This window comes from Equus przewalskii, chromosome 21 (genome assembly GCF_037783145.1).
Source record: "Equus przewalskii isolate Varuska chromosome 21, EquPr2, whole genome shotgun sequence".
In the NCBI taxonomy this organism is placed as follows: Eukaryota; Metazoa; Chordata; class Mammalia; order Perissodactyla; family Equidae; genus Equus; species Equus przewalskii.
The window spans coordinates 17,836,068-17,856,304 of record NC_091851.1 but is presented as its reverse complement, the minus strand read 5'-3'; positions in this window follow the sequence as shown (position 1 = coordinate 17,856,304).

The window sequence follows — 20,237 nt, the reverse complement described above, 5'->3', positions numbered from 1 at the left end:
ATATTTCAGTTTCTATATAGACTGCATTGTGTTCACCACCAACAGTCCAGTTTTTAACCATCACCCCTTTACCCCTTTCTTCCTACCCCACCCCCTTCTCCTCTGGTAACCACTAATCTGTTTTCCTTATCTATGTGTTTGTCTGTTTATCTTCCACATATAAGTGAAATCATACAGTAATTGCCTTCTCTGTCTGATTTATTTCGTTTAGCATAATACCCTCAAGGTCCATCCATGTTGTCTCAAGTGGCACAATTTCATCTTTTTTTTTTTTTATGACTGAGTGGTATTCCATTGTATATATATACCATATCTTCTTTTTCCCTTCATCCTTTCTTGGGCACTTGAGTTGCTTCCATATCTTGGCTATTGTGAATAATGCTGTGATGAACATAGGGGTGCATATATCTTTTTGAATTAGTGATTTCATGTTCTTTGGACAAATACTCAGTGATGGAATAGCTGGATCACTGTTTTCCATAGGGGCTGCACCAGTGTGCATTCCCACCAGCAGAGTATGAGGATTTCCTTTTCTCCACATCCTCTGCAACACTTGTTATTTCTTGTCTTGCTAATTATAGCCATTCTGATGGGTGGGAGGTGATATCTCATTGTAGTTTTGATTTGCATTTCCCCAACAATTAGTGATGTTTAACACCTTTTCATGTGCCTGTTGGCCATGTGTTTATCTTCTTTGGGAAAATGTCTGTTCATATCCTCTGCTCATTTTTTGATCAGGTTGTTCATTTTGTTGTTGTTGAGTTGTATGAGTTCTTTATATATTTTAGAAATTAACTCCTTGTCAGATATATATATATATATATATGTATATATATTAACTCCTTGTCAGATATACTTGCAAATATTTTCTCCCAGTTGGTGGGTTGTCTTTTCATTTTGTTCATGATTTCCTTTACCAAAGAAAAACCATATTTTTAGGCTTTGTCATCACTTTGCCTTGGGTCAAATGGGAAGAACAAATTGAAATCAGTGGTTGGGATGCTTGAAGCTCTGGGCTGTGGAATTTAGCATAAGTAGTGACTTGTCTCTATAGGGTCATTATAAGTTCTAGAAGGACAGGGACCAACTACAATATACTTCTCACCTGCTCCCTGGTAGCCTCCAGCATGGCGCCAAGCATGTGGAGTCTAAGCGTCTGTTGGAAAAGTGGAAGAATATAACTTTTAAGAACTATTTAAATCCTGGAGCAGTGCCTAAACAGTGAGCGTTTTCTTTTCCTCTTAAGCTAGTGGATGAGAAAATTAACTAATTAAAAAACCTCTTGAGGGTGATGTTTCCTCCCAGCCTTTGCTCCTCACCGATGAGAACTTAGACTGAAGAGCTCTTCTGCAAGTCCTATAGCAGCAGCCAATTACTAATAAAAATCAGTGCTAACTGTATAAGCACTTTGGAAATTACGATGAGACTTTCCATGTAAACTCAGAATTTTCACTTGTCAGAGCAAGATTTACTATGGGAAAAGTGATAACATTTTATTGAAAGATATTAAGGAATATTTAAATAAATGCAGAGAATTGCCATGTTTATGACGAGGGAGATGCAATACCATAAAGGTGTCAATTTCTCCTGAATCAAGCTATAAATACAATGTAATTCCAGGTAAAATTTCAAAAAAGTTATCCTGGAACCCAACAAGCTGATTTGAAAATTTATACAGAAGAGTAAAGAGCCAAGAATAGCCAAGATACTTTTGACAGAGAAGATCAAGGTAGTGGTGAGGTCCTGCTTTACTAGATATCAAGACTTATTAAAAGGTGGGAGTCATTAAGGTAGTGTGGTATTGCCACAAGGAGAGAAAACTAGACTGATGGAACAGACTAGAAGGGCCAGAAACAGAAGCACAGGTCTGTTTCTCTAAAGCAAACTTAAGATGTGTCATTGGGGGCCTTTGCAAGAGGAGGAAGGGATGGGTTGGTTGATAAATGGCTCCGTGACCTCTTAATAGACTTTGTGCTCTATACTTTCAGTCCCACTCACCCATGACTCTGATGATCATTGCTTTTTTCTCTTTCTGTCTCATCCGCAAACTTGTCAGCATTGAGAGTATCTTATTCCCCCTCTTTGCATCACCTAACACAACGTCCAGCACATAGAGGAATCTCCCTAAGATTCAGTTCCATCTTTTATGAAAATTTGGCATCTACTCCTTGGATTCAATGTGAGAATTAAAAGAGATAAACTAAGTAAATCTGCTAAAACCATACTTTGCACAGAGTAAGCGCCCAAAAAATGGTGATCATAGTAGTTAATATTTGCTGAGTCCTACTACGTGCCAGGCACTGTACTAGATTCTTCATAAGAATTATCCCAATGTAATCCTTGCCTCCATGCCATGAGCCAAGGGGAAACTGAGGCACTGAGAGGTTAGGTACTTTGTCCAAGGCCATATGCTGGAAGGTCGGAATTAAGGCTTTAAACCTAAGCAGTCTGGCCTCCATTGGCACTCCAAGGTTATTTATTTATTTTTTTCGGTGAGGGAGATTAGCCCTGAACTAACATCTGTGCCAGTCTTCCTCTACTTTATATGTGGGTCGCTGCCAGAGTGCGGCTGACGAGTGATGTAGGTCCGCACGCGGAATCTGAGCCCGTGAACCTGGGCCACTGCAGCAGAATGTGCCAAACTTAATCGCTGTGCCATGGGGTCAGACTCCCTCCACTGTTATCTTAACCATTACACTATACTATGCTTCATACTAGTGCCTTAGTTTTGTACAAAAGACCACAAGAAATATTTATGGCATACATGAGCACGTGTGATCTTGAGTCCTCAATAAAATGTCGAGAATCAGGGAAACGTGTAATGTATTTTTCAGATTTTCGTTTTCTTTAATCTTGAAGGAGCTCTGGTTAACTGGAAGTGTAACGAGTGTGATCCACCTCGTCTTCAAGTACACAGGAGAAAGAAGGTGTTAAGGAGTGACAACACTCCCCACCCCACCTCCAGCCCCCTACAGAGAGACAAGACAGGCACCTGCAATTCCTAGCCACCGTGCTGTAGGGAGCAGCTGTGTCCCTGGCCTGGCTGGGCCCCTGTGTGAATGCCGGGCTGATCAGGGAGGCTAGATGGGGATGGAGCTGCATGAGCCCATGATGGCTTGGGACTCTAACTCCCAAATTATGCCTAAACCACAATAGAGATCACTGTACACCTGTCAGAATGCTTAAAATAAATTGTGATGACACCAAATTTTACTGCTGAGGATTCAGAAAAATTAGATCGCTCAGACATTGCTGTTGGGAACGTAAAATGGTACAGCCACTCTGGAAAACAGTTTGGCAGTTTCTTAAAATGTAAATATGTGACTACCATATGACCCAGCAATTGCACTCCTGGGCATTTATCTCAGAGAAATGAAAGCATGTTCACACAAGAACCTGTACACGAATGTTCATAGCAGCTTTATTTGTAATAGTCCAACACTGGAAACAACCCAGATGTCCTTCAATGGGTGACTAGCTAAACAAGCCATGGGGCATCCACACCATGGAGCACTACTCAGCACTAAAAAGGGATGACAATCAATGCATGCAACAACCTGGAAGGATCTCCAGAAAATTATGCCAAGTGAAAAAAACCAGGTCTAAAAAGTTACACACTGTATAATTCCATTTATATAACATTCTTGAAATGAGAAAATTATGGAAGTGGAGAACAGATTAGTGGCTGCCAGGGATTAACAAGGGGGTGAGGTTGGGAGGGAAGTGGGTGTGGTTATAAAAGCGCAGCATGAGGGATCCTTGTGGTGATGGAAATGTTCCGTATGTTGACTGTATCAATGTTAATATCCTGTTTGTGACATTTTACTATAGTTTTGCAAAATGTTATTATTGGAGTAAACAGGATAAAAGGTGTATTGAATCTCTCTATATTATTTCTTGAAAGTGCATGTGAATCTTACAATGATCTCAAAATAAAAAGTTTAATTAAAAAGAAAAAAGATCCAATATCTCTTTATAAAATATTTTTATCTTTGTATTTAATTTCTTTAAACCTATACATAATTTTACATAAATGCACAGAGTTTACTTCAAATGCAGTCTTTTATGCATTTATGATAAAAACTCTGACCCCCTATTTGGGGTCTTTTGTTGTTCCATATACTTTTTAGGATTCTTTATTCTATTTCTGTGAAAAATGTCATTGGAAATTTGATAGGGATTGCATTGAATCTGTAGATTACTTTAGGAAGTATGGACATTTTAACTATGTTAATTCTTCCAATTGAAGAACACAGAGTATCTTTTCATTTCTTTGTGTCTTCAATTTCTTTCAACAATGTTTTATACTGTTCAGTGTACAGATCTTTCACCTCTTTGGTTAAGTTTATTCCTAGGTATTTTATTTTTTTTTGTTGCGATTGTAAATGGGATCGTATTCTTAATTTCTCTCTCCGCTACTTCATTGTTAGCGTATAGAAACGCTACTGATTTTTGTATGTTGATTTTATATGCTGCAACTTTACTGAATTCATTTATATTTTCTGGAAGATTTTTGGTGGATTCTTTAGGGTTTTCTATATATAAAATCATGTCATCTGCAAATAGTGACAGTTTCACTGCTTCCTTTCTAATTTGGATCTCTTTTCTTTCTTTTTCTTGCCTGATTCCTCTGGTTAGGACTTCCAAGCCTATGTTAAATAAGAGTGGTGACAGTGGGCATCCCGTCTGGTTCCTCTTCTTAGAGGGATAGCTTTTAGTTTTTCTCCACTGGGAATGATATTAGCTGAGGGTTTGTTATATATGGCCTTTATTATGTTGAGGTACTTTCCTTCTACACCCATTTCATTCAGAGTTTCTATCATAAATGGATGCTGTATCTTGTCAAATGCTTTCTCTGCATCTATTGAGATGATCATGTGATTTTTATTCTTCATTTTGTTTTTTTTAAATCAATTGCAAAGTAATTTTTTTTGAGGAAGATTAGCTCTGAGCTAACATCTGCCACCAATCTTCCCCTGAACTAACATCCATGCCCATCTTCCTCTACTTTATAAGTGGGATGTCTGCCACAGCGTGGCTTGATAGGCAGTGCATAGGTCTGTGCCTGGGATCTGAACTGGCAAACTCTGGGTGGCTGAAGCAGGGTGCATGAACTTAACTGCTACCAGCCAAGACCATTTGTTTTATGGGTTTTTTTGGGGGGCGGGGGGGGGGGGTGAGGAAGATTGGCCCTGAACTAACATCTGTTGCCAATCTTTCTCCTTTTTTTTCTCACCCAAACCCCAATACGTAGTTGTCTATCCTAGTTGTAAGTCATTCTAGTTCTTCTGTGTGGGATGCTCCCATGGCATAGCTTGATGAGCGGTGTGTAGGTCCATGCCCAGGATCTGAACTGGTGAACCCTGGGCCGCCAAAGCAGAGCATATGAACTTAACCACACAGCCACAGGGCTGGCCCCTCTTCATTTTGTTAATGTGGTGTATCACATTGATTGATTTGGGGATGTTGAACCATCCCTACATCCTGGAATAAATCACATTTGATGTTGGTGTATGATCTTTTTAAGGTATTGTTATATTCGATTTGCTAGTACTTCGTTGAGGATTTTTGCATCAATGTTCATCGGTGATATTGGCCTGTAATTTTCTTTTTTTGTGTTGTCCTTGTCTGGTTTTGGTATCAGGGTAATTTTGGCTTTGTAGAATGAGTTAGGAAGTTTCCTCTCCTCTTTAATTTTTTGGAAGAGTTTGAGAAGTATAGTTATTAAGTCTGCTTTGAATGTTTGGTAGAATTCACCAGGGAAGCCATCTTGTCCTGGACTTTGATTTTTTTTTTTTATTGATGTTATGATATATTACAACCTTGTGAGATTTCAGTTGTACATTTTTGTTAGTCATGTTGTGGGTACACCACTTCCCCCTCTGTGCCCTCCCCCCACTCCCCCTTTTCCCTGGTAACCACCGATCAGATCTCCATATCAATATACTAAGTTCCACCTATGAGTGGAGTCATATAGAGTTCGTCTTTGTCTGACTGGCTTATTTCGCTTAACATAATACCCTCGAGGTCCATCCACGTTGTTGTGAATGGGCCAATTTTGTCTTTTTTTATGGCTGAGTAGTATTCCATTGTGTATATATACCACATCTTCTTTATCCAATCATCAGTTTCTGGGCATGTAGGCTGGTTCCACGTCTTGGCTATTGTAAATAATGCTGCGATGAACATAGGGGTGCAACGGACTCTTGAGATTTCTGATATCAGGTTCTTAGGATAGATACCCAGTAATGGGATGGCTGGGTCATAGGGTATTTCTATTTTTAACTTTTTCGGAAATCTCCATACTGTTTTCCATAGTGGTTGTACCAGTTTGCATTCCCACCAACAGTGTATGAGGGTTCCTTTTTCTCCACAACCTCTCCAACATTTGTCACTCTTGGTTTTGGATGTTTTTGCCAATCTAACGGGTGTAAGGTGATATCTTAGTGTAGTTTTGATTTGCATTTCCCTGATGATTAGCAATGATGAACATCTTTTCATGTGTCTATTGGCCATATTCATATCTTCTTTTGAGAAATGTCTGTTCATGTCCTCTGCCCATTTTTTGATCGGGTTGTTTGTTTTTTTGCTGTTAAGCCGTGTGAGTTCTTTGTATATTATGGAGATTAACCCTTTGTTGGATAAGTGGCTTGTGAATATTTTTTCCCAATTAGTGAGCTGTTTTTTTGTTTCAATCCTGTTTTCCCTTGCCTTGAAGAAGCTCTTTAGTCTGATGAAGTCCCATTTGTTTATTCTTTCTATTGTTTCCCTCAACTGAGGAGTTACAGTATCCTAAAAGATTCTTTTGAAACTGATGTCAAAGAGTGTACTGCCTATATTCTCTTCCAAAAGAATTATTGTCTCAGGCCTAATCTTTAGGTCTTTGATCCATTTTGAGTTTATTTTGGTGTGTGGTGAAAAAGACTGGTCAATTTTCAATCTTTTGCATGTGGCTGTCCAGTTTTCCCAGCACCATTTGTTGAAGAGACTTTCTTTTCTCCATTGTAGGCCCTCTGCTCCTTTGTCGAAGATTAGCTGTCCATAGATGTGTGGTTTTATCTCTGGGCTTTCAATTCTGTTCCATTGATCTGTGGACCTGTTTTTGTACCAGTACCATGCTGTTTTGATCACTGTAGCTTTGTAGTATGTTTTGAAATCGGGGATTGTGATTCCGCTGGCTTTGTTTTTCTTGCTCAGGATTGCTTTAGCAATTTGCGGTCTTTTGTTGCCCCATATGAATTTTAGGATTGTTTGTTCAATATCTGTGAAGAATGTTCTTGGGATTCTGATTGGGATAGCATTGAATCTGTAGATTGCTTTAGGTAGTATGGACATTTTAACTATGTTTATTCTTCCAATCCATGTGCAAGGAATGTCTTTCCATCTCTTTATGTCATCGTCAATTTCTTTCAAGAAAGTCTTGTAGTTTTCATTGTATAGATCCTTCACTTCCTTGGTTAAGTTTATCCCAAGGTATTTTATTCTTTTCGTTGTGATTGTGAATGGGATTGAGTTCTTGAGTTCTTTTTCTGTTAGTTCATTGTTAGTGTATAGAAATGCTACTGATTTATGCACGTTAATTTTATACCCTGCTACTTTGCTGTAGTTGTTGATTATTTCTAATAGTTTTTCTGTGGATTCTTTGGGGTTTTCTATATATAAGATCATGTCGTCTGCAAACAACGAGAGCTTTACTTCTTCATTACCTATTTGGATTCCTTTTATTTCTTTTTCCTGCCGAATTGCTCTGGCCAGCACCTCCAGTACTATGTTGAATACGAGTGGTGAAAGTGGGCACCCTTGTCTTGTTCCTGTCCTCAGAGGGATGGCTTTCAGTTTTTGTCCATTGAGTATGATGTTGGCTGCGGGTCTATCATATATGGCCTTTATTATGTTGAGGTACTTTCCTTCTATACCCATTTTACTGAGGGTTTTTATCATAAATGGGTGTTGGATCTTGTCGAATGCTTTCTCTGCATCTATTGAGATGATCATGTGGTTTTTGTTTTTCATTTTGTTGATATAGTGTATCACGTTGATTGACTTGCGGATGTTGAACCATCCCTGTGTCCCTGGTATAAATCCCACTTGATCATGGTGTATAATCTTTTTGATGTATTGCTGTAATCGGTTTGCCAAAATTTTGTTGAGGATTTTTGCATCTATGTTCATCAGTGATATCGGCCTGTAGTTCTCCTTCTTTGTGTTGTCCTTGTCAGGTTTGGGGATCAGGGTGATGTTGGCTTCATAGAATGTGTTAGGGAGTTCTCCATCTTTCTCAATTTTCTGGAACAGTTTGAGGAGAATAGGTATTAAGTCTTCTTTGAATGTTTGGTAGAATTCTCCAGAGAAGCCGTCTGGTCCTGGACTCTTATTTTTGGGGAGGTTTTTGATTACCGTTTCTTTTTCCTTACTTGTGATTGGCCTATTCAGATTCTCCATTTCTTCCTGATTCAGTTTGGGGAGATTGTAGGAGTCTAGGAATTTGTCCATTTCTTCCAGGTTGTTCAATTTGTTGGCATATAGTTTTTCATAGTATTCTTTTATGATCTCTTGTATTTCATTGGTATCTGTTGTGATTTCTCCTCTGTCATTCCTAATTTTATTAATTTGCGATTTCTCTCTTCTTTTCTTGGTGAGTCTGGCTAGGGGTTTGTCAATTTTGTTAATTCTTTCGAAGAACCAACTCTTTGTTTCATTGATCCTTTCTATTGTCTTTTTTGTTTCAATATCGTTTATTTCTGCTCTTATTTTTATTATTTCCCTCCTTCTACTGACTCTGGGCTTTGTTTGTTCTTCTTTTTCTAGTTCTGTTAGGTGTCGTTTGAGGTTGCTTATGTGAGCTTTTTCTTGTTTAGTGAGGTGGGCCTGTATTGCGATGAATTTCCCTCTTAGGACTGCTTTTGCTGCATCCCAAATGTTTTGGTATGTCGTGTTCTCATTTTCATTAGTCTCCAGATAAAATTTGATTTCTTCTTTAATTTCTTCAATGATCCATTGTTTGTTGAGAAGCGTGTTGTTTAGTCTCCACATTTTTGCACCTTTCTCTGCTTTTTTCTTGTAGTTGATTTCTAGTTTAATAGCATTATGATCAGAAAAGATGCTTGATATTATTTCAACTCTCTTGTATTTATTGATGTTTGCTTTGGTTCCCAAAATATGGTCAATCCTTGAGAATGTTCCATGTGCACTTGAGAAGAATGTGTAACCTGCTGTTTTTGGATGAAGTGTTCTATATATATCTATTAAGTCCATCTGGTCTATTTTTTCATTTAATTCTATTATTTCCTTGTTGATTTTCTGTCTGGATGTTCTGTCCATTGGTGTTAATGGTGTGTTGAGGTCCCCTACTATTATTGTATTGTTGTTGATGTCTTCTTTTAGTTCTATTAAGAGTTGCTTTACAAATTTTGGTGCTCCTGTGTTGGGTGCGTATATATTTATAAGTGTTATGTCTTCTTGGTGGAGAGTCCCTTTTATCATTATATACTGTCCCTCTTTATCTTTCTTTATCTGTTTTGCTTTGAAATCTACCTTGTCTGATATTAGTATAGTGACACCTGCTTTCTTTTGTTCATTATTAGCTTGGAGTATTGTTCTCCATCCCTTCACTCTGAGTCTGTGTTTGTCTTTGGGGCTGAGGTGTGTTTCCTGGAGGCAGCATATTGTTGGATCTTGTTCTTTGATCCATCCTGCCACTCTGTGTCTTTTGATTGGGGAGTTCAATCCATTTACATTTAGAGTGATTATTGAGATGTGGGGGCCTACCACTACCATTTTGTGTCTTGTTTTCCGCTTTTCTTCAGTTTCCTTTGTTTCTCGTCCCATGGTTTAATCTGTTCTGATGTAGAGCTGCTACTCTCTGTTGTTGTCCTTCTACTTATCTCCTTTGCTCTTGGTTTTGTAGCCCCTTTCCTTTTTTGGATTTTTCAGGAATGAGGGTTTTCCTGAGGATTTCCTGAAGAGGAGGTTTTGTGGCAATGAACTCCCTTAATTTTTGTCTATCTGCGAAAGTTTTTATTTCTCCATCGTATTTGAAGGATATTTTCGCTGGGTAGAGAATTCTCGGCTGTAGATTTTTGTCCTTCAGATTTTTGAATATATCATTCCACTCTCTTCTAGCCTGTAAAGTTTCTGCTGAGAAATCTGCTGATAGCCTGATGGGGGTTCCTTTGTAGGTTAGTTTCTTTTGCCTGGCTGTCCTTAGTATTTTCTCCTTGTCGTTGACTTTTGCTAGCTTCACTACTATATGGCGTGGAGTTGGTCTTCTTGCATTGATAAAGTTTGGAGATCTATTGGCTTCTGTCACCTGAAGATCCATCTCCCTCACCAGATTTGGGAAGTTCTCAGCCATTATTTCTTTGAATAGGTTTTCTGCCCCTTTCCCCTTCTCTTCTCCCTCTGGTATACCTATAATCCTTATGTTACATCTCCTAATTGTGTCTGATAATTCTCGGAGAGTTTCTTCATTTCTTTTTAGTCTTGCTTCTCTCTCCTCCTCTGCCTGCAGCAATTCTATATTGCCATCTTCCAAATTGCTAATTCTTTCCTCCATATTATCGGCCCTACTGTTCAGAGCATCTAGATTTTTCTTAATCTCCTCTATTGTGTTCTTCATTTCCAATATTTCTGTTTGGTTCTTCTTTATCGTATCAAACTCTTTTGTGACATAGCTCCTGAACTCGTTGAGTTGACGGTCAGAACTCTCTCTTAACTCATTGAGAATTTTAATGATGGCTGTTTTGAAGTCATCATCATTTAGGTTATATATCTCATTTTCTTTGGGATTGTTTTCTGTGTATTTGTTACTTTCTTTCTGTTCTGGAGATTTAATGTATTTTTTCATATTGCTTGATGTTGTTGATTTGTGCCTCCGCATGGAGATAGAGTTTAGTTGCTCCTTTCACTTGTTTCAGCTGCTGTGGTGGGGGAGCAGCTGTTTATACTGCACCAACCAGGAACCCTGTCCGCAGTTGCTAACTGGGCCTGGGCCCCTCCTCGTAGCCACAGTGGCCCTTTGGATTCCCTCCTCTGCTGTGGGGGCCGTCACAGGGGGGCTTCAGGCTGCTGGTGCCTACTGTTGCAGCCCACCTAGATGTGCTCTCTCCTTGGGGTCTGCAATGGTGTTATGGGCTTTTCCAGCGGCCAGGGGTGGGATCACTTATATTTGTCGCTCCGTTGCTGTCGGCACCCACCAAATCTCACTTGTCCTCTATGGGTCGCAGGAGAGCTATTGGCATCTTCTACAGTCTGTGGTTAGTTCACCTAGCTATGCTGCTTTTGCCCTGGGGTCTTCCAGCCTTGTGGCTGGCGGCTGGGTGCCTTCTACTGGTGCTGTGCAGAGGCTTTCCCTAAGGCTGCTGTGAGCCTGTAGGGTTTCCCCCTAGGCTACGAAGCTGGGTCTCTGGAACTCCCCCCAGCCCCAGTCCTCTCCGAGATCTCCGGCTATCCCTAGACCCACGGGGTGGGCAACGGGAGCTGGGGGTTGCCCCGCCCTCTGGGATTCTCTCCAGGCCTCTCCCGGAGCCGTGAATGCTCGGCGTGACCCCTCTGCTAATGGCAGACAGAGAGTTTTGTCTGCTTCCCGGGCGGAACTCCGGCGCTTCCCGTCCGGGTCGCAGAGCTGGCCTTTGAAACTTCCCCCAGCCCCAGTCCTCTCCGAGATCTCCAGCTATCCCTAGTCCCACGGGGCGGGCAACGGCAGCTGGGGGTCGCCCCGCCCTCTGGGATTCTCTCCGGGCCTCTCCCGGAGCCGTGAATGCTCGGCATGGCCCCTCTGCTAATGGCAGACAGAGAGTTTTGTCTGCTGCCTGGGCAGAACTTTGGCGCTTCCCGTCCAGGTCACAGAGCCGGCCTTTGAAACTTCCCCCAGCCCCGGTCCTCTCCGAGATCTCCAACAATCCCTAGTCCCACGGGGCGGGCAACGGCAGCTGGGAGACCTCCGTACCCTCAGCGACTCTCTCTGGGACCCTCCGGGCACCGCGAACCCCCGGCGGGGACTCCCCGCCAATGGCGGGGAGAGACTCTCCCCGCGGGCTCAGGTGTGCAACTCCAAAGTTTCCCTCTGCGTTTAGGAGTAATTGCGGGGGGTTTAGGTAGGGTTCTGGTCACCTGTTTCCACCGTCGCTCCTCTGTTGTGTGCTCGCTCCTGCCCTAGATGTGTGTAGATCCTCTGGGGGCGTCCGTTGGAAGAAAGCCGCTTGCGGGTACTAGGCTGCTCGTCGGGGTTGGAGAGTTTTCACCTATTTCCACATCCTCCCGGAGGAAAGTCCATCCGCCTTCCGATGTATAGTCACGTGGGTCTCTCAGACGTCCTGAGATGCTGTCTGGATATCCTTTGTCAAGCGATAAGTGTCCAAATAATTGTAGACTCGAAGGGGGAGAGACAAAGAGGACTACTCACGGCGCCATCTTGGATCTTCTCCGATTTTTTTTTTTTTAAAGATTTTATTTTTTCCTTTTTCTCCCCAAAGCCCCCCGGTACATAGTTGTGTATTCTTCGTTGTGGGTTCTTCTAGTTGTGGCATGTGGGACGCTGCCTCAGCGTGGTCTGATGAGCAGTGCCTTGTCTGTGCCCAGGATTCGAACTAACGAAACACTGGGCCGCCTGCAGCGGAGCGCGCGAACTTAACCACTCAGCCACGGGGCCAGCCCCATGGACTTTGATTTTTTGGGAGGTTTTTGATTACTGTTTTGGTCTCCTTACTGGTGATTGTTCTATGAAAATTCTCTATATCTTCTTGATTCAGTTTTGGAGGGTTGTATGATTCTAAGAATTTACCCATTTCTTCTAGATTATCCAATTTATTGGTGTATAGCTTTTCATAGTATTCTTTTATAATATTTTGTATTTCTGAGGTGTCTGTTGTAATTTCTCCTGTTTCATTTCTGACTTTATTTATTTGAGTCATCTTTCTTTTTTTCTTGGTGAGTCTAGCTAAAGGTTTCTGTTTTTTGTTTTATCTTTTCAAAGAACCAGCTCTTAGTTTCATTGATTTTCTCTATTTTTTTTATAAAAGTCCCTATTTCATTTATTTCTGCTCTTTTATTATTTCCTTCCTTCTACTGATTTTGGGCTTTGTTTGTTCTTCTTCTTCCAGTTCCTTTAGGTGCACCCTTAGATTGTTTATTTGAGATTTTTTTGTGTGTTGAGGTAGGCCTGTACTACTATAAACTTCCCTCTTAGAACCGCTTTTGCTGTATCCCACAAATTTTGGCATGTTGTTTTTCGATTTTCATTTGTATCTAGGTATTTTTTGATTTCTCCTTTAATTTCTTCATTGGCCCAATCGTTGTTCAGTAGCATTTTGTCTAATCTCCACGTATTTGTGGCTTTTCCAATTTTCTTTCTATAGTTGATTTCTAGTTTCATACTATTGTGATCAGAAAAGATGTTTGGTATTATTTCGATCTTCTTAAATTTATTGAGACTTGTTTTGTAGCCTAGTATGTACTCTATCTTGAAGAATGTTCCATGTGCATTTGAAAAGAATGTGTATTCTGAGTTTTTGGATGGAATGTTCTGTATATAGCTACTAAGTCCATCTAGTCTAATGTGTCATTTAAGGTCAATGTTTCCTCATTGATCTTCTGTTTGGATGATCTATCCATTGGTGCAAGTGGAGTGTTAAAGTCCCCTATTATTATTGTATTACTGTCTATTTCTCCTTTTATGTCTGTTAATAATTGCTTTATATATTTAGGTGCTGCTATATTGGGTGCATAGATATTTATAAGTGTTATATCCTCTTGTTGGATTGTTCCCTTTAGCATTATGTAGTGCCCTTCTTTGTCTCTTGTTACAGTTTTTGTTTTAAAGTCTATTTTGTCTGATATAAGTATTGCTACCCCAGCTTTCTTTTGATTGCTATTTGCATGGAGTATCTTTTTCCACCGCTTAACTTTCAGTTTGTGAGTGTCTTTAGGTCTAAAGTGTGTCTCTTGTATGCAGCATATATATGGGTCTTGGTTTTTGTCATCCAGTGAGCCATCCTATGTCTTTTGATTGAAGTGTTTGGTCCATTGACATTTAAAGTAGCTATTGATAAGAATGTACTTATTACCATTTTGTTTCTTTTTTTCTGAGTGTTTTAGTAGTTCTCCTCTGTTCCTTTCTTCTTCTCTTGCTCTCTTGCCTTGTGGTTTGATGGCTTTCTTTAGTATTATGTTTGGGTTCCTTTCTCTTAATTTTTTGTGTATTTGTTATAGGTTTCTGGTTTGTGATTACCATGAGGTTCATATATAATAACCTATATATATAGCAAACTATACTAAATTGATGGTCTCTTTAGTTTGACCTTTGATAAAAGCTCTACTCTTTTACTCCCTCCTACCACATTTTATGGTTTTGGTATCATAACTAACCTATTTTTTTGTGTGTATGTGTATTCATTACCATTTTATCACAGAAATAGATAATTTCAGTGCTTTTGTCTTTTGACCTTCATATTAGCTTCATAGGGGATTGATCTCCTACCATTACTGAATATTTGCCCTTACCAGTGCTTTTATTGCCTTTTTTTTCTTCCAATTTTATTATTCCTATTTGTGGTCTTCTCTTTTCCACCTAAATAAGTCCCTTCAGCATTTCTTAGAAGGCTGGTTTCTTGGTATTAAACTCCTTAAGTTTTTGCTTGTCTTGGAAACTCTATCTTTCCTTCCATTCTGAATGCTAACCTTACCAGGTAGAGTGTCCTTGGCTGCAGGTTTTTTCCTTTTAGCACTTTAATTATATTATGCCACTTCCTTCTAGCCTGTAAGGTTTCTACTGAGAAGTCAGCTGAAAGCCTTATGGCGTTTCCTTTGTATGTAACTTGTTGCCTTTCTTTTGCTGCTTTTAGGATTCTCTCTATCTTTAATTCTTGACATTTTAATTATAATGTGCCTTGGTGTGGGCCTCTTTGGGTTTACCTTGTTTGGTGCTCTCTGTACTTCATGCATCTGGATGTCTGTTTCCTTCCCTAGGTTAGGAAAGTTTTCAGCTATTATTTCTTCAAGTAGATTCTCTGCCCTTTTGTTTCTCTCTTCTCCTTCTGGGACACCTATAATATGAATGTTAGTGCACTTGATGTTGTCACAGAGGTCCTTTAGACTGTCCTCATTCTTTTTAATTCTTTTTTCTTTAATCTGTTCAGCTTGGGTGATTTACTCTTGTCTTCCAGCTCACTGATTCATTCTTCTGTATCATCTACTCTGCTATTGAGTCACTCTAGAGAATTTTTCACTTCTAGTATTGTATTATTCATTTCTTATTGGTTCTTCCTTATATTTTCCAATTCTTTGTTGAAGTTCTCACTGAGTTCATCCATTCTTCTCCCAAGGTCAGTGAGCATCCTTATGACTAGTCATTTGTACTCTTTGTTAGGTAGATGGTCTATCTCTGTTTCATTTAGTTCCTTTTCTGGGGTTTCATCCTATTCTCTTACCTGGAATGTATTCCATTGTCTCCTCATTTTTCCTCTTTCTCTGTGCTTATATCTATGTATCAGGTAGGTCACCTACATCTCCTGATCTTGGAGAGGTGGCCTTATATAAGAGGTGCCTTATGAGGGCCAGCAGTGTGCTTCCCTGTCATCACCAGTTCCAAATGTTCCAAGAGTGTCCCCTGTGTGGGCTACGAGTATCCTTCTGTAGTGGTAGAGTTGCTCTTGCTGCAGGTGCCCAGGGTGGCTAGGCTGTCCCCCTGGCCAACTGGTTATAATGCTCAGCTGCGTGTGGCTGCTACGGTCCCTCCAGTCACTTTATCAGGCATGGGGAGCCCTAGCACAGTTGGCTGCAAGGTCTAATAGCACATTCCTGTTGCAGTTTTTCTGTTAAGTGAGTAGGCCCCCAGCATGGCTGGTTGCTAGACTCAGAGGCTTACAATTTCTGTAGCCCTCCAGACTGCAAGGCTGTTGTCAGCTCTCTCAGTATTGGGGCTGATTGGGGCTGGCCCAGGCATGGGAGCAACCAATTGTTTCAGGATTTGGAAGGTGAGGCTGATCCCCTATGTGGCTGTTAGAGAAGCACAAGTCTGCTGCAGCTGACAAGCCCCACTGCCCACAGGGCCACACATCCTGACAACACAATCCTGCCCCATGTGTGTGTCCTGACCCACTGAAGTGGACCCAGTAGCCCCTCTGCAGAGGCCCCACACACTCTGCCAAAGTAGGCCCACTCCTTGCACATACCCTGCCCTGCAGAGGTGGACCCACTTGCCCAGTTGCAGAGTTTCCAGGCACCCTGCCTATAGGGGCCCACAAGTTGCCCAAGGGCTTGCTGTTGGGTGGGGATAGTCCCTAGAATGGGCTGTGTGTGTGCCCTGTCTGAGCTGGATTAAATCAGTGCTCTAGACCCCCACACTAACAGGCCAGGGGAGGAACTCCAATGGCATCTGACAGTGTCTGTGTCAGCATGCCTGTACTAGGTCACAATTATGGCTACCATCAATGTCTTAGTTCCTGGGGAGGTCTCACCTCTCACTGAGAAGCACCCAGAGCCCATCAAGTGAGTCTCTTTTCACCAAAGGACTGTGCACCTTTAATTTTGGTGATTTTAGGTTGCTTTCTGAAACAGGTGAATTTTTTATGTATGGGCCCTTTAAAAGCAGGCTTTTATCCTCCTTATGTCTGATAGTTTTTCTGGGGGTATTCCCCATTGTAGTTAATAGCCAGCAAAGCCAGATATTATGACACTTATCTCAGTTGTGCTGAGTCCAAAACTGCTTATTGTGGTAATGCTCCCCTGCTCAGATCCCCTACTCCTCCAGGGAAGGCTTCATACCTTAAGATTGCTCCTAGCCAGCCAGGAAGTGTCATTGCTAAAGGTGGCTTTTTTTCTCCTGAAAAGAATTTCTGCCTCTTCCACCTCAGTCAGCACTGTCCCTTGTTGTGGGGATTCTTTTTATCCAGTTTTCAGTTCTCTCTCAGGGGTAATTGTTCCAAGAGTAGTTGTAAATTTATTGTGTCCATGGGAGAAGGTGAGTTCAGAGTCTACCTATGCCACCATCTTGACACTGTCTGTCTTTTTTTCTTCTTTTTAACTTGCTTCTTTTTAACTTCTTCCTTCTCATGTTTTTACCCACATCGCTCCACATCCTTAACTGTTGTTAACAGCCTTCTATGGAAAAAAGGAACCATAGACAAAGTTAGTAGATAAATGGTAGGTTGGGAAAAGTATCAGTAATGCAGATGACAGAGTTAATATTGTTAATATACAAATTCACAAGGAAAAGGTCAATGACCCAAAGAAAAAAATGGGAAAATATTTGAAGAGATGGTTCACAGAAGAGCAAATTCAAATGGTCAACTTCTATGGGACAAGACTCTCAAAGTCACCAACAGCCAGGGAAATGCAAATTAAAGAAACAAGTATCACCTTATACCCATCAGGTTGGAAGAAAACATGACTGGCAGGGATGTGAGGGCAAAGGCACCTTCACTTGTTACTGCGGAAATGTGAATTCTAAACAGCAATCTGGCGACGTCTGTGTATTACAATTAAAGAAAGATACATATCCTTTAAAAATTCATTGGCCCATGCACTTAAGAATTGTGCACTTTACTGAAATATATCTACCTTTGCCCCAGCAATTCCCTCCTAGAAATCCATCTTATGAACTAAAACCAGCAGTCTGTACGAAAGGACATTGGTACAGAGATGTTTATGACAACATTGTTTGTTGTACTAAAAGAAATTGGGAATAAAGAAAGTGCCCACAAATGGAGGCATGCTTGAATATGGTATAATTACACCATGGAATATTTTGCAGCCATTAAAAGAGTATATCAGAGTTACATCGATTACTTGAAGGTATTTTCCGAAATATAGTTGAGCGAGGAAATCTAGATGTAGAAAATGTATAATGTGATCCTAGTATTGTAAAATCATTGCTGAAGAACACTCCATATATGTGTCTGTTTCTATATGCATAACCACGTATATGTTCTTTTTTTTTGAGGAAGATTAGCCCTGAGCTAACTACTGCCAGTCCTCCTCTTTTTTGCTGAGGAAGCCTGGCCCTGAGCTAACATCCGTGCCCATCTTCCTCTACTTTATATGTGGGATGCCTACCACAGCATGGCGTACCAAGCGGTGCCATGTCCACACCTGGGATCCGAACCTGCGAACCCTGGGCCGCCGAGAAGCAGAACGTGTGCACTTAACCGTTGTGCCACCGGGCCGGCCCCCCATGTATACATTCTTGAATTTCTTTTCTCACACTCATTATTGTTAAAGTTGAGAGAATTATCAAGTTGAAGATTAATCTGATCTTGCTCCCCTTTCCTGTACTGTGCATATCCATTTGGGGAGCTGGTGAATTAACCCCACTTACCCACCAGTGAACTTTCCAGGCTTTTGGGATTCATGAGTCAGGGAAGCTTCCTGGGCAGTAGATGATTGTTTGTGTTAACACTGCCACTTCCTAGTTGGTCAAACGCATTAGTGTCAGTGGCTTGATGTCGCTTACAAACAGTAGAGGACTGTGGAATGGAATCCTGTTGCTAAATTGTCTGCTGGGCACTCTCTCCCTATGGCATCTGTTTTCACTGTCTCATTATGAAGCCATTCCCTTTCCCAGATACACTTAAAATATATTCAGTTTCTATTTAAAGTTGTTTTCAAACATTTTGAATGTTCTGGGTTAATAATATAAGTGTACATCTAATGTCTGTTGAGTCTGGCACATAGTCAGTGTTCTGTAAATGTTAACCCCCGAGTGGCAGTTGGAGAAGGGAAGGATGGAGGGGAGGAAGAAAGGGGAGTGAGGCCAGAAGGTGGAGCCAACTGCTGTGGAAGGAGGGTATGCTTCCTGCCCCTTCCCACAGACCCCTTAGGCTTAACGTGCCCTTCTGAAATTAGATTCTTATGCGGAAGCATCAGGACAGAGGCCAACTTTCTCCTTCCCTTAAGGAGGAGACATTTAATGCCAGAAAACATTTTTTTAATTGTAATTACATTAAAAATTAATTTTAAAAAACTGTTACAAAATTAATTAAATAGCACCCCACACCTATTAGAATGGCCCAAATCCAGAGCACTGACAACACCAAATGCTGGTGAGGATGTGGAGCAACTGGAACCCTCATGCATTGCTGGTGGGAATGCAGAATGGTACAGCCACTTTGAAAGACACTTTGGGGATTTCTTACAAAACTAAACACACTCTTACCATAGAGTCTAGCAATTGTGCTCCTTGATATTTACCCAAAGGAGTTGAAAACTTACATCCACAAAAAATCTGCACATGGATGTTTACAGCAGCTTAATATTCATAATTATTAAAATGTAGAAGCAACCTAGATGCTCTTCAGTAGGTGAACAGATAAACTGTGGTACATCCAGACAACGGAATATTATTCAGCGCTAAAAAGAAATGAGCTATCAAGTCATGAAAGGACATGGAGGAAACTTAAATGCATGTTACTAAGTGAAAGAAGCTAATCTGAAAAGGCTATGTACTGTATGGCTCCAACTGTATGACATTCTGGAAAAGGCAAAACTGTGGAGACAGTAAAAAGATCGGTGGTTGCCAGGGGTTGGGGAGAGGGAGAGAGGAGTAAGAGGATTTTTAGGGCAGTGAAACTATTCTGTATGATGCCATAATGGTGGATACAAGTCATTATACATTTGTCCAAACCCACAGAAGGTACAACACAAGCATGAACCTTATTATAAACTATGAACTTGGAGTGATAATGATGTATCAATGTAGGTTCATCAGTTGTAACAAATGTACCGCCCTGGTGAGGGGTATTGATAATGGGAGAGGCTATCCATGTGTGGGGGCAGGAGGTATATGTGAACTCGCTGTATTTTGTGCTGAATTTTGCTGTGAACCTAAAACTATTTTTCAAGGCCACAGAACTCAGAAGTGCAAAATTGCAATTTCATTTGCTTTCTAAAAATAAACTTAGTCACCTTGAGCCTCTGTAGCAGACACTGTTGATGGCCCCCGCATATCCCCTTAGCATTCATTGTTCCAGTACAGGCTAACTTCATGGCTTCCTACTGCATCTGTTTCCCTGGGGGCTTTCTCTGGTCACTCCTGAAGGGTAGAGCAGGCTAGGAGGATGAGGGAGTTGCTCAGGGAGCAGATCCAACCAATGACTGACCCCGCTTCCTCGTTCCCATTAATGGTGGGTGAGAACTCCAGGGGTGTTCCACGCAGGCTCCCAGATGTCTCTCAGGTTAAGCTCAGTTGCTCACAGCAGTAACCTGTTCAATACACTCTTTATGAGCGGCCTTCCCTTCTCTGT